We start from the raw sequence: 12,930 nt of genomic DNA, 5'->3' as shown, positions 1-12,930 counted from the left end.
TAGCTGAGTCCATTCTCTCAGAGAGATGTCATCATACATGTAAGAAGAATCACTATCAAGAGTTTAGTACAGTGCTAAAGGCCAAATGTGGGCTAATGTGGGAATATAAAATCCTGGGGAACCATAGATCCACAGGGTAGCTCAAACCCACAGACTCATCTCCAAGGATGTCTCTCGGGTGCTCATGAGAAAGACGGGGGGCAGCTTGTAAACCAGACTGGAAGGCCTTTCTCTAGGGGTGCAGACATGAAGTCCTGCTCAGATCACCCTCCTTCCATATCTCAAGTCCTACAACCATTAGGGAGAAAAGCTATGAATTTTACCTCAGGACCCTGGTGATTCTGCTGAGATTGAAGAAAAGGGAAATTTAGAAACTCTGTGGGAGAACCCACAGGAAACTATCCTGGGTTGAGATCATTAGAGATCCTTTTTGACTGGGAAGGGTCAGTGAAAGAACAAACAAGGCTCATCGTCGGAGAATATGCCCATTTATTGAGGAACAGCTCTGCATATTTATAGAGCCGGGAGTTATGAGAGTTAAACAGTTTAATGGTTTGACAGTTTGCATGGGGTGCTTTCTGATTGGTGGGTAAGGATCATGTGAGCCAGCAGGGCTAGTCTGATTGGTGGGTAAGGATCATGTGAGCCAGCAGGGCTCACCATTGGACGGCTCTTCTGGGGGGGATGGGGAAGTTAGTCTTTGGAGCCGGGGTGACTCCCAACATTTCCCCCTCTTATTAAATGAGAGTAGGCATGGACTCATTATGGCTGCTTCTTGTTGAGACGGGGTGGTGTGGGAGAAAGAGAGGAGGAAAGTAAGGAGCCCCCACAGGAAGGCAGAAAAGACCGGTATAACTTCAGGAACCAGATCAAAGAAGGTTCCTTGCCACCGCAGATCCATGATGATGTCAGTCCATTCGGCATAGGTCTCGACTGGGGGTAGCCAGGAGTTGGTAATTCCTGAGGAGAAGCTGGTTAAAAGCTTGATTCGAATTTTTTTACCCACCTGAGTCTGAATGAACTTTAAAGGGAAGGAACAGGCACAGGGAGTTTTTATAGCCCAAATCTAATGGAGTCTCTGGGTCTGCATGCCTTGTTGGCGCAAGGGGGGATTAAGTGTTCAGCCTTGAGCGGGAACTTGGGCATTTGGGCTTGAAGCAAACAGGTGATAAAGAACCAGACAGAGGGTTTGAGAAGCCAGGTCATCCTGCAGCTAACTTTGTTTAGCATGCCCTGCAGACCAGCCTGTCCTGCACCTAACACCCCCAATTCCACTCTTCATTCCTAGTCCAATCTAGTTTCCCTCCCCTCTCTATTAAGGCTGCTCTTCAAACTTTCTCCTACCTGGGTGTACCAGCTTGCTACTCTCTTTACCTTTCTCAAAGGCGGCCAAGGGAGGACAGTGGCCCATTGTTACCATATTTCCCTTTGAGAGCAGTCAGATCTCTTCAGATTTTATGTGAAACACCTCAACTTTAAATACTGATACTTGAAACTCTTACGAAACTGGGAGGGTAAACAAAACACACATGTTTCTCCTTAGGCCCAGAAGGCAACTGATAAAGTGCTCTCTTATGATAAAGGTTGCTCACACTTATTCAGGGGTCACCATGCTCCAGACACCCAAGTGGTTTGTCAGAAGGACAACACACAATGGTCCCACTACCGGCCAAATCCAAGCAAGAAGGGAGGGTCTGTAGTAAGGAGGAAAAGGGGGTCTGGCTGGAGGGAGCCCTTAGGATCACTTGCCCAGACATAGGGTGAAGAGAGGACCCAAGAGGGGCCAGAAATGAGGGGGAGCATTGACAAGAGTACTTAATGACAGGTGACGATCGTTGGCTCTTCTGATGAAGGTGTAGGAGCGCTGGGCTTAAGCCTGGAAATGTGAATCCATGGGGTAAGTTGGTTATTGGACAGCTTGAGTTTGGCCACCAAGGGAGTGCACATAATCACCTGAGCAGGACCCTCCCATTTTGGTTTTAGAGGGGGCTTTTCCCTTGGTGGGCAATAGTAAACAAGTTGACCAGGTGTTGAGGAGGTAGGGTTTTTAAAGAGACTGGGGTCAGGAAGGAGCCAGTCTTGACAGCGCCAGAGTTCAGAGCATAGATGGAAGAGGAGGGGGAGGGCATAGGTTTCGGAGATGGGTAGGGTTCTGTAGGCAATCAGGGAGGAACGGGGGGACGGCCATACATGACTTCGAAAGGTGAGAGATTAGAAGGCTTTTTTGGCAAGGCCCTAATGCACAATAAAGCCAAGGGGAGCACCTTTACCCAGTCCAGTCTTAATTCCATGGTGAGCTTGGTGAGGGTCTCTTTCAACCTTTCAACCTTTCTGGAAGCCTGGGGTGGTAAGAGCAATGGAAATGCCAAGGGAGTGATAATGCGTGAGCCAGTCCCTGAGTTACCTGCAAGGTGAATTCTGGGCCATTGTCTGATTGGTTAGAAGTGGGCATCCTGAAACGGGGGATTATGTGTGTAAGCAACAGATCAACTACCGTAGAGGCCCGTTTGTTAGAAGTGGGAAAGTCTTCAACCCATCCCGAAAAATTATCTACCAATACAAGAAGATATTTTATATTTTTTACTTGGGGCATATTGGTGAAATCAATCTGCCAGTTTGCAGCTGGGTATGACCTCAGGCCAGATAAAAAGGGAAAGGTTTAGGTTTTAATGGAGTATTGGTATTGGTTTTCTGGCAGATCTGACAAGTGGAAGTGATCTGTTGTAGGAGGGTCTTATTGCGTGGGGAAAGGGTGAAAAAGGAGTGAAAGAAAGTAGTGAGACTCTGTGGACTAGAATGGAATAGAGAGTGAAAAAACTGGAAGAGTTGCTGGGGATCTTTGGGCTGATCCCTGGTGGTAACGAAGAGTAGCGGAGAGTTGTTAAAGCTCTGTAGGGCGGCTGATGGAGCCACTTGATCAGCCTTGGAATTCCCCATAGTAGTAAGGGAGGAGTCAGTTTGGTGGGCCTTGCAATGGATTATTCCCAGTTGGGAAGGCAGCCTGGAGGCTTGTAGTAGGCCAGAAATAAGTGTGGAATTAATGACTGCCTTCCCTCTGGTGGTCAATAGCCCCCTTTCTTTCCAAATGGCTGCGTGGGAGATCAGGATATGGAAGATGTATTTGGAATCTGTATATAGGGAGAGGGTTTTTCCTCTGCTAGCTCGCATGCCCTTGTGGCAGCTATGAGTTCAGCTTGGTGGTTGGTGGTATTGGGTGGGAGAGGTTTTGCCTTACAATGGATGAGAGGGAAACGACAGCATACCCTGCCACTTTAACCCTTCGTGTATAAGAGGGCAGTGGTCCCTCAGAAATGGTGGTAGGGCAGGGTAAAATTGTCTTTAATACCTCCAGGCATTTGTGGACGGGATCTTGTGAGGGAGAAGATGGGAGGAGGGAGGCAGGGTTTAATGGAGAGCAGGGCTGAAAAGAGATGGAGGTATTTTCAAGGAGAGACAAGGAGGGATAGAACCCTGGAAGGAGGAAGTGACTGTAGCCCCTTGTAAGTGAGGAAATCCTTTAGATGGTGAGGAGATGAGGTGGTTAGCGGGGAGCCAAAGGTAAGCTTGTGTGCTTCTTTCTGAAGGTCATGGGCCACTGCTAGGGCTCTGAGACATGGGGCCAGCCCCTGACGGTGGGGTCGAGCTGTTTGGATAGGTAGGCCACTGGTGCAAATGTGGGGCCCTATTCCTGACCCAGAACGCCCAGACTTTGTCCCTGTTTTTCATATACATAGAGGGTGAAGGGTCCGGAGAGGTCAGGAGATGCAGGATGGGTGCCCGGAAGAGGGCCTTTTTAAGGATTGTAAAGGGCTTCCATACCCCTGATGGTAGGGTTCATCTTAGGGGCCCTTGGCCAGATTATATAGCAGCCTGGTGAAGAGGGAGAAATTAGGAATCCAGGCCCTGAAGTACCCAGCCAAACCCAAGAAGGAGAGTATGTCATTTTTGGTCTTTGGTGTAGGTATAGACACAAAAAGCTGTGTTCTGTCTACTGTAAAGGCCTTTTTCCATCGAGAGATAGAGAACCCTAGATATGTGACCTCTTTACATGCTATTAGAACCTTTTGTGGAGAGGCCTGATATCCCTTTAAGGCCAAGAAATTAAGTAGGAGAACTGTGTCATCTGTTGAGTGCCCTTTGGACGGGCTAGAAGAATTTGTTGCAAGAGGTGCAGAGAGCAGGACTGGATCAGAGCAAGAAGAAAGCCTGGAGGAGATCCCTTAGAATGGAAGGATCCAGGGATAAGTGGGCCAGGCCTGGGTGCTATATTTGATCCAAGAGGCATTGTTGGGGAGAGTCGACCAGCAGAGAGGACACATTACCCATGTAAGGAGGAGGGAAGAAGACGAAGAGAAGGAGGAAACTGATTTATTGGCAAAAGGGGCGTCCCCACTAGAGCCAAAAAATCAGGAGTGCCTAAGTGGCAGTTTCAAGCTGCAGAGATTGGTCGTCACCAAATCCTGACAGTCGAAGCTCTCGTCCTGGACAGAGCCGGAGCCGTGGAAGACCTTGGCCAAGGCTTTTCGGGACCCCTCCTGGAGAGGCTGGATACTCCCAGGACTGGAAAAGGGAGAGAGGCAGGGCAAGAGAGAGGAAGGGGAGGATAAGCGTCAATCTAGCAGCTGAGTCTTAAAGGTGAGAGGACTAGGACTTTCGAATCTGTCCAAAGAAGGAGTCCCTGAGGGCCACCATAGCCTTAAAGGCTGTGGTGGGGTGGTTTCCTCCCCGAAAGTGGGCAAAGAGATTTGCCTGACAATTGCAAGAGGGTGGATTCGGGGCATTGGGGGTGAAAAGATTGGAGGTCGGAGGCCAAGTTTTGTCCAAAGAGGTGTGGACTGTCTTGAGATCCCTGAGGAAGGACAGTCCAGGTTAAAGGCAAAAAGATATCCTTTAAATCTATGACCGAGAAGTGGGTGGCAGTGTGGGGGATCTGAGACAGCAGGATGTATGGGTTGGGAACCAAAGGATGTATGGGCCTAATGGAGGTGTTGATGAGTCATAGGTCCTGAACTAAGCGATAGGACCCATTGGGCTTTTTTACAGCTAGTATGGGAGTAAGGGGAATGAACAGAATGGAGGCACCCCTTGCAAAGAAGGTCCTGAATAATAGGTTGTACAATCAGGTCGACCAGGTTCGTAGTAAAGGGTCTTTTTTAGTATGGTGTTTTATATCAGCCTCACAAGTGGAGAAGAACGGCCAGTCTGCCAAAAGGGCCAGAAAAGAATAACAGGCCAATTCTGGGACCTGATTCATTAGTCAGGAGCCCGGATGTTGATTGTTGTATTGAATTTAGAGAGAATATCTCAGCTGAGCAAAGGAACTGGACTTTGGGGAATAACTAGGAACGTCTGAGAGAATGGGAAGTTTTCTATGGAACAGAATAATAGGGGAGTCTTTCCTCCTACCCCGACAATAGGAGAGGTGAACAGTACTGTTTGCCTCCAAAATTCTGTCAGGACTGAGAAGGTAGCCCCAGTGTCAAGGAGAAAGTCAACCTTGCACCTATCCACCTGAATCCGCACCCTGGGTCCCTGTCTATTGATTGTTACTGCCGGGGACAAGGACCCAAGGTACAATCAATCTTCGATTGCCATGCCCAGAAGGTCAGAGGGTTCCCTGGCCATAGGCCTCCTACGGGATCCAGGACAGTCAGAGCCCCAATGACCTTGTTGTTGACATTTAGGGCATGGGGTACGCGGAGTGCATGGTGTGGGGCATGCCCTGGCCCAATGTCCCTCCTTGCCACCCTTGAAGCAGGCATCTGAGGGGGTTTTGACCTGCAGTGATGGGCGGCGACCCGAGGAAGCAACCTGCAGGTCCTGGGCGAACATCTGAAATTTCTCAGTCTGAGGGGTGACAGGGCCTTGTTCAAGCTTTTTTAGTTTGGTCCGGATGTTGGGGTAGCTCTGTGAGAGGAAATATGTCATAAGGACATGACGGCCATCTGGGGTTTCGGGATCTAAGTTACTGCTGAAGGGCTTTTGTAAGCCGATCCAGAAATTCTGATGGGGTCTCTTGTAATTTTTGGAAATTGACAGCCTTATGTGCTGCTTTTTTGAGCCCAGCAATAATACATGTGGAGAATCTGTCCCTACTCTGTATGCCAGCTTGTGTATTATAATCCCAGTCGGGAGTTTGATCTGGGGCAGCAATTGGTCCCAGAGGGTGATGGGGATTAACTCGGTGAGTTTCATCCGCATGGGCTCTGGCAAGTTCCCAGACTCTGGTACGTTCCTCAAGAAGGAGTGTATTAGCCAATAACATATAAGTGAGGCTATAAACCTGGAGGACCCATTGAAACTCTTGGGACCTAGTTTGGGGGGGGACTAAAGGTGTCGACTGAGTCAGGGGGAGCATGTGAGGGGCTGAACGGAGCCGGCGGGGGAGATTGGTAGGGAGGGGGTTCATCTATATGGATAGGTCTGGGTGAGAACAAAGAAGACAAAAAGCCTCAACATAGGGGATCTCCTTCCACTTTTTCCAGTACTCATAGAAGTTAAACAGATCTCTGAGAATTGCAGAATCTAGGGATCCTACTGGGGGCCATTGACTTTGATTGTCTAATTGACAGTAAGGCCAATCTTGTGTGCAGAATTTAATAAGGGGGAGTCTGCAGGGAGGGAAGATGAGGCCCCCATAGGTCGGAAGAGAGACAAGGGTGGTTGAGAGAGAGAGAGGGAGAGGGAAATGCCTGTTTTCCACCCCTCAGGACCTCTCGCTCATGAACCGGGTTCCAGAGAGTCCACTGTAACTGTGAAGGTGGTGGCAGGGTGCATTCTCTCCTCCAGATTGGGCATCAGAGGTTTGCCGGACGATCACGGTCAAAGCCCCTGCATAGCCCTCCTGAAGTTGGATACCCATTAGGGGAACTCATCTACTGAAGAGCAGGGTTGTGTGAGTAGCAGCAGCGCTCAAAAGAGTAGACGAGGACCACAAGCCTTGAGAGAGGGGGCCCTTGAGCGGCGAGGCATTCCCCCTCCCGGGTTTCAGCACCAACGAAAGAACGAACAAGGCTCGTCTTCGGAGAAAATGCTGATTAATGAGGAACAGCACTGCATATTTATAGATCCGGGTTATGACAGGTATAATAGTCTAACAGTTTAATGGTTTGATGGTTGGCACAGGATGCTTTCTGATTGGTGGATAAGGATCATGTGAGTCAGCAGGGCTAGTCTGATTGGTGGGTAAGGATCACGTGAGCCAGCAGGGCTAGTCTGATTGGTGGGTAAGGATCATGTGAGCCAGCAGGGCTCACCATTGGACAGCTCTTCTGGGGGATGGGGAAGTTAGTCTTTGGAGCTGGGGTGACTCCCAACAGTCAGGATCACTGAGAATACCCCATCTTCACATCTGAGGATCACAGGGTCCCTGGGCATGGAGGCAGGACCAGGACTAGAGGAGCCACTCCAGGATGCCTCCTGAGTCAGCAGATACCAGGTAACAAGTGCCAGAAATCTGTTGGAGGAGAGCAGAGGTGTGGAGGTCCCCTACGAAGGGCAGCTGGGCCTGAAGCTGAGGTTGGGACTGCATATTAAAAAAAAAAAAAAAAAGGAGAGGCCTGCCCCCTGTGTGCAGCCACCAGAGACATGAGAGGAACACTGTGCCACGCATGTTTGGCTCCTTATTCACCAACAGGCGGCTCCACCCAAACCTACTCCACCTTGGGTCATTGCAGCTGAAAGAACGAAGAAGGATTGTCATCAGAGAAAATGCCCGTTTATTGAGGAACAGCTCTGCATATTTATAGAGTGGGGGCGGGGAGGGTGTTTGACAGTTATGACAGTTTAACAGTTTAATGATTTGACAGTTGGCATGGGGTGCTTTCTGATTGGTGGGTAAGGATCATGTGAAACAGCAGCCATTGCCATAGCCCTCCCCACGTGGTAATCTCTACTGTGGGACATTGGTCAGGGCCAGGGCAGCTGCCCCTTGCAGCAGTGCAGACAACACTGCAGCATCACCGAATAGACCACCCAATGCTATTGCACAGCCTATCCTCCCAGTCCCATCCCTGAAAGCAGTTGCTTCCATCTTGGGACATCTCCACCACCATCTTGGGTTACCTCCACTGCTGCCTCCGCTATCTTTAGCTGGGGCAGCTTCCACCTTGGGACGCTGACGGGGGCCTGGAATCCCAATGTTAAGGTACTTACAGGCTTGATACTACTGACGCCATCAACCAGTTACAAGGGTGCTTCCATCTAGAGACAACAACCAGGACCTGGAAGACCATCACCAAAGTCCCTGTGAGCCCCTATGCACCACAGAGATACCCCTAATAGGAGTGCTAACCATCTTTTGCAGAGGCAACAGGGAAACTTGCATGGGGTCGCCATACTCTCTTTTTTCTCCTGATAACAGCCAACACTTTTGATTACTTCTTTGTTCAACTTCTCTAGTAATTGGAGAAATGCAAATCAAAACTACTCTAAGATTTCATCTCATTCCAGTCAGAATGGCAGCTTTCAAGAATACAAAAATCAATAAGTGTTGGCGAGGATGTGGGGGAAAAGGCACACTCGGACTTTGCTGGGAGTTCTAGAACACTAGCTGCAAGCACTGGCCTGGTGATACCTATTGGCCAAGGTTGGTCTTAAAGTCTGGCTCTTGGCTGGATCATGCCTGGGTCTCACAACTGTGGGAGCTTGTGCAGTCTTGGGAGGAAGGAAGTGGGGCCAAAGTGTGGGTCTGGTGCACAGGTCTCCACCTGATGGTAGAGCCAGCCTAGAGGCTCTGTGAGCTCTGTTCTCTGTATGGGGACTTTGGTTTCTATAGGGTGGCAGGCCTGGAACTGGATCCAAGATAAAGATCTGTGCTAGCTTTTGTGCCCTACTCTCTGTTCTACCCTCAAGATTAAAGGAGGGGCGATGGAGGTAAGACATACTGGAAAGTCCAAATCTTCCTTAAAAGGGTATTTTTTGATATCACTCTGTTTATGCTTTCTGCATATAAATTAGTGCTTTTTTGCTCATGGCTGAAGCTTCCTGGGGCTGGGGGAATGGGTATTAGTGTCCTGGCCTGGTCAGCCTCCAGGCCCCTCCTCAACATCCGGGCACTTGGATGCAGCCCCTGTCCTGAAGCATAGTGAGGTAGCTGATTATTTAGCCATCCAGCAGAGGTCATCACAACAGCTACAGCCTCATCACATGCTCCATAAATGTTCTGGGAGACTTTGCTTTGGCTGCAGTAGCTTTGGAGGCTCTGAAGCTTCTCTGAATGATTCTTCCCCTCTGTAGCCCATTCAGATGTCTCCACTTTGGTCTGTGAGGAGCCCATCTATGACAGCCAGGTGGGCCCAATACAGCTAGGAAGACTGGCACGACTATGCAAAACTTGTGAAGTTAGCAGACAGGAGACTGTGACTGCATGGGCCTGCCTTTTGGTCTGTATAAGCATCCTTCCTCATCAGATCAGTCAGCATAAGTGTCCCATGTACCGTTCCCTTCCTGCTGCAGCATTAAGTTCTAATAAAGCCCCTTTCAGAGGGTTTTACTTTTTCTGTAATTTCTTTTTTTCTTCTTTTTTGGGGGGATGGGTGGGTACCAGGGATTGAGCCCAGGGGCACTCAACCACTGAGTCACATCCAGCCCTATTTTGTATTTTATTTAGAGACTGAGTCTTACTGAGTTGCTTTAATGCCTCACTGTTGCTGAGGCTGGCTTTGAACTCACAATCCTCCTGTCTCAAGCCTCCCAAGCTGCTAGGATTATAGGTGGGCACCACCACACCCAGCTTTTCTCCTGTAGTTTTTATCTGAAGCAAAGCAAGGTAAGTTGGTCATATTAACAGCTGGTAACACTAAGGGGTGGTAGGCCTGAGAATGGCTACAAGCCAGAGAGCTGCCAAGAGCTATAGAAAAGCTGCTGAGAGAGCTACTTGCCCTGACTGGAAGACAAACTAGGGAGCTGTTAGCTCTGTCTGCTGGGAGACTTACAAGAAGAGCTCTCAGTTCTGGCTGCAGCATGATCAGCAGGAAGAGTTCCCAACCCAATGAGCTGAGAGCTGCTAGCCCTCAAAGCTTAGAGCTGTCAATGTGATGGGAGCTTCACTTTGCCTGTTGGTGATTTCTGTCTGAATTTAAGGAAAGAACCCTAAATTGATTGGTTGCAGAGGTAGTAAATTACTTGTATCAACAGCTTTGGAAGTTCAATCTGTGAGTTTTGGCCCAGTGATAGGAGTTGTGGGGCTTTGCCCACTGCCGAATTTCACAATGACAGACCTGGTCCTGAGCTTCTAGACTTCCCGAAATGAGAGCCACTTGTCTCCACACTGGGCTACTTGGAATTGGAACAAAGTGATGCAGGTATCACAATCCTTTTTGCTTTTTCAATCTTTTTATTTTATCATACTAAAAGTGGGCATTATGATCTTTCACCTGATTTTCTTGGCTTTAGGAGGAAGTACTTGGTGTGCCTCTGGGAGGAGATTGCCCATCTTAGTCAAGGATCTTGCCTCCATCTTACTTGCCAATTTTTGAATATTAATTATGGCCTCAAGATTTTAAAAAGAATGAACATCCATATTGCTTTCCATAGTGGTTGCACCCATTTGCAGTCCCACCAGCATTGCATGAGTGTGTCTTTTCCCCCACATCCTCGCCAACACTTATTGTTGCTTGTATTCTTGATAATTGCCATTCTGACTGGAGTGAGATGAAATCTTAGAGTAGTTTTGATTTGCATTTCTCTAATTGCTAGAGTTTATGAACATTTTTTTCATATATTTATTGTTCAATTGTATTTCTTCTTCTGTGAAGTGTCTGATCAGTTCCTTAGCTCATTTCTTGATGGGGTTATTTGTTTTTTTGGTGATAAGTTTTTTGAGTTCTTTCTATATCCTGGAGAAGACTGCTCTGTCTGAGGTGTGGGTGGTAAAGATTTTCTCTCATTCTTTAGGCTCTCTATTCATGTTATTGATTGTTTCCTTTGCTGATAAAAAGCTTTTTAGTTCAAATGCATCCCATTTATTGATTCTTGATTTTATTTCTTGCACTTTAGGAGTCTTGTTAAGGAAGTCATCTCCTAAGCTGACGTGATGAGGACTTGGTCCTTCTTGCTCTTCTGTTAGGCTCAAGGTCTCTGTTTTAGTGCCTGTCTTTAATCCACTTTGAGTTGATTTTTTTGTGCATGGTGAGAGATAAAGGTTGATCTTCATTTTTCTGCATATGGATTACCAGTTTTCCAGCAACATTTGTTGAAGCGACTATCTTTTCTCTAAGGTATGTTTCTGGCACCTTTGTCTAGTATGAGATTACCTTATTTATGTGGGTGTGTCTCTGTCCTCTATTCTGTACTATTGGTCTACATGTCTATTTTGATGCCAATATCATACTGTTTAATGGAACCACCATTTTAATAGAACCATTTATCCCACTCCTCTGTCTATACTCAGAAGACTTAAAATCAGCATACTACAGTGATGCAGACACATGAATGTTTCTAGCAGCTCTATTCACAATAGCTAAACTATGAACTTTGGATTGGGCAGAGGGGAATAAGGGGAGGGGACAGGGTGTGGGGATAGGAAGGATGGTGGAATGAGACAGACATTATTACCCTATATACACATATTATTATACTACCAGTGTGATTCTGCACCACATACAGCCAGAGAAAAGAGAAGTTGTGCTCCATTTTTATACAATGTGTCCAAACGCACTCTACTGTCATGTGTAATTCAAACACACTTTAAAAATATTTTCAGAAGGAGGTGGACTTGGATGAAAACAAGGCCCTTTATGAATTGACTCCTTTTATGTTTTAAAAATTCCCTCTCCTGAATAGCCATGTCACTTCAGATGTATCAGTAATACAAGTACCTGTCAGAGTTTGAAATCATCTTTGCCTTTCCATTATTGTAATGCTCTCAAATATCTAATCATTACTTTCACTGTAAACAATTTAAATATTTTACAGAAAGTGTCTTTCCTAGCCCCAATCTTTGATTAAATTAAATCAAAGCAAAAAACTAGACAACCAGACCTGTCTTCACCTGTGTACTTACCAGTGTCCAGCAGGGGGCAGCACTGTAAAAGGGATAACATGCTGAGCTCTCTACTCAGGACACTGGTCAAGAGAGACCTTAGACTTTAGAGAGAAACCGAAAAGTTAAATTAGAAACCAATATTATATACGTATTCCTTTTTCTCTGTAACCTCTGATAAAAGCATCAATAACCTGAAAATGCTAAAATTTCACACAGACTAGAGGTTGGGGCCTGAAGATTTTTTCTTCTCAGTTTTTGTACTTACCTGCACTTACCAGGTATGTGGGTAAATGTTTGAAGAAGGAACGGATAAAATGGATGGAGGTATAATGAGAGCCAAGAATTTGAGGTATATGGAATTCATTTACTGGAAGAATATTACATCCAAAAATTGCTGCACCAAAATGTAGTGAGTTTCCTGACCATAGTTGTGTGGGGGAGCCTGCGTCACCACGCAGACACAAAGCAAAGCTAATTTAGACCTCAGAAGAGGACTGGATGATCACTTCCAAATATCAGAGCCTGGTTTCTAGGAAACAGCAGCCCGAGGAGGCTAAGAGATGTCCCCAACCTCTCAGCTGAGCAGCTTTGGAGCTGGGAGTTGTTCTACGATGTCCCAGCTTGTTCTGAGGACCCCAGGCCAAAGTTTTGCCCTGTTTCAGGGTTCAGTTTCCTGGTGCCCACTTTGGGAAGCTCAGAGTGCACTGAGGTTTGAGTTCTACCAGGGAGAAATTCTTATGTAAGAAGTTGTTGGACGAGCTTGTGGCCCTCTGTAATCTAAGAGCTTGGTATGAACTGTTCAGATACAAGAGAAGAGCTATGGGCGTGACTTGGAGGTCCCAAGAGGTGCCAGAGGGAGGGAGAGCTTTTCTGTCATTTTAGGTTATGCAATTGGCCTGGGTAGGCAGGATTCAGGGGCAGGTCTTGAGCTTAGGGTGGTACCA

The sequence above is a fragment of the Spermophilus citellus genome, assembly GCF_964194105.1.
Source record: "Spermophilus citellus genome assembly, chromosome: 18".
Lineage (NCBI taxonomy): Eukaryota > Metazoa > Chordata > Mammalia > Rodentia > Sciuridae > Spermophilus > Spermophilus citellus.
This window is presented reverse-complemented; position numbering follows the sequence as displayed.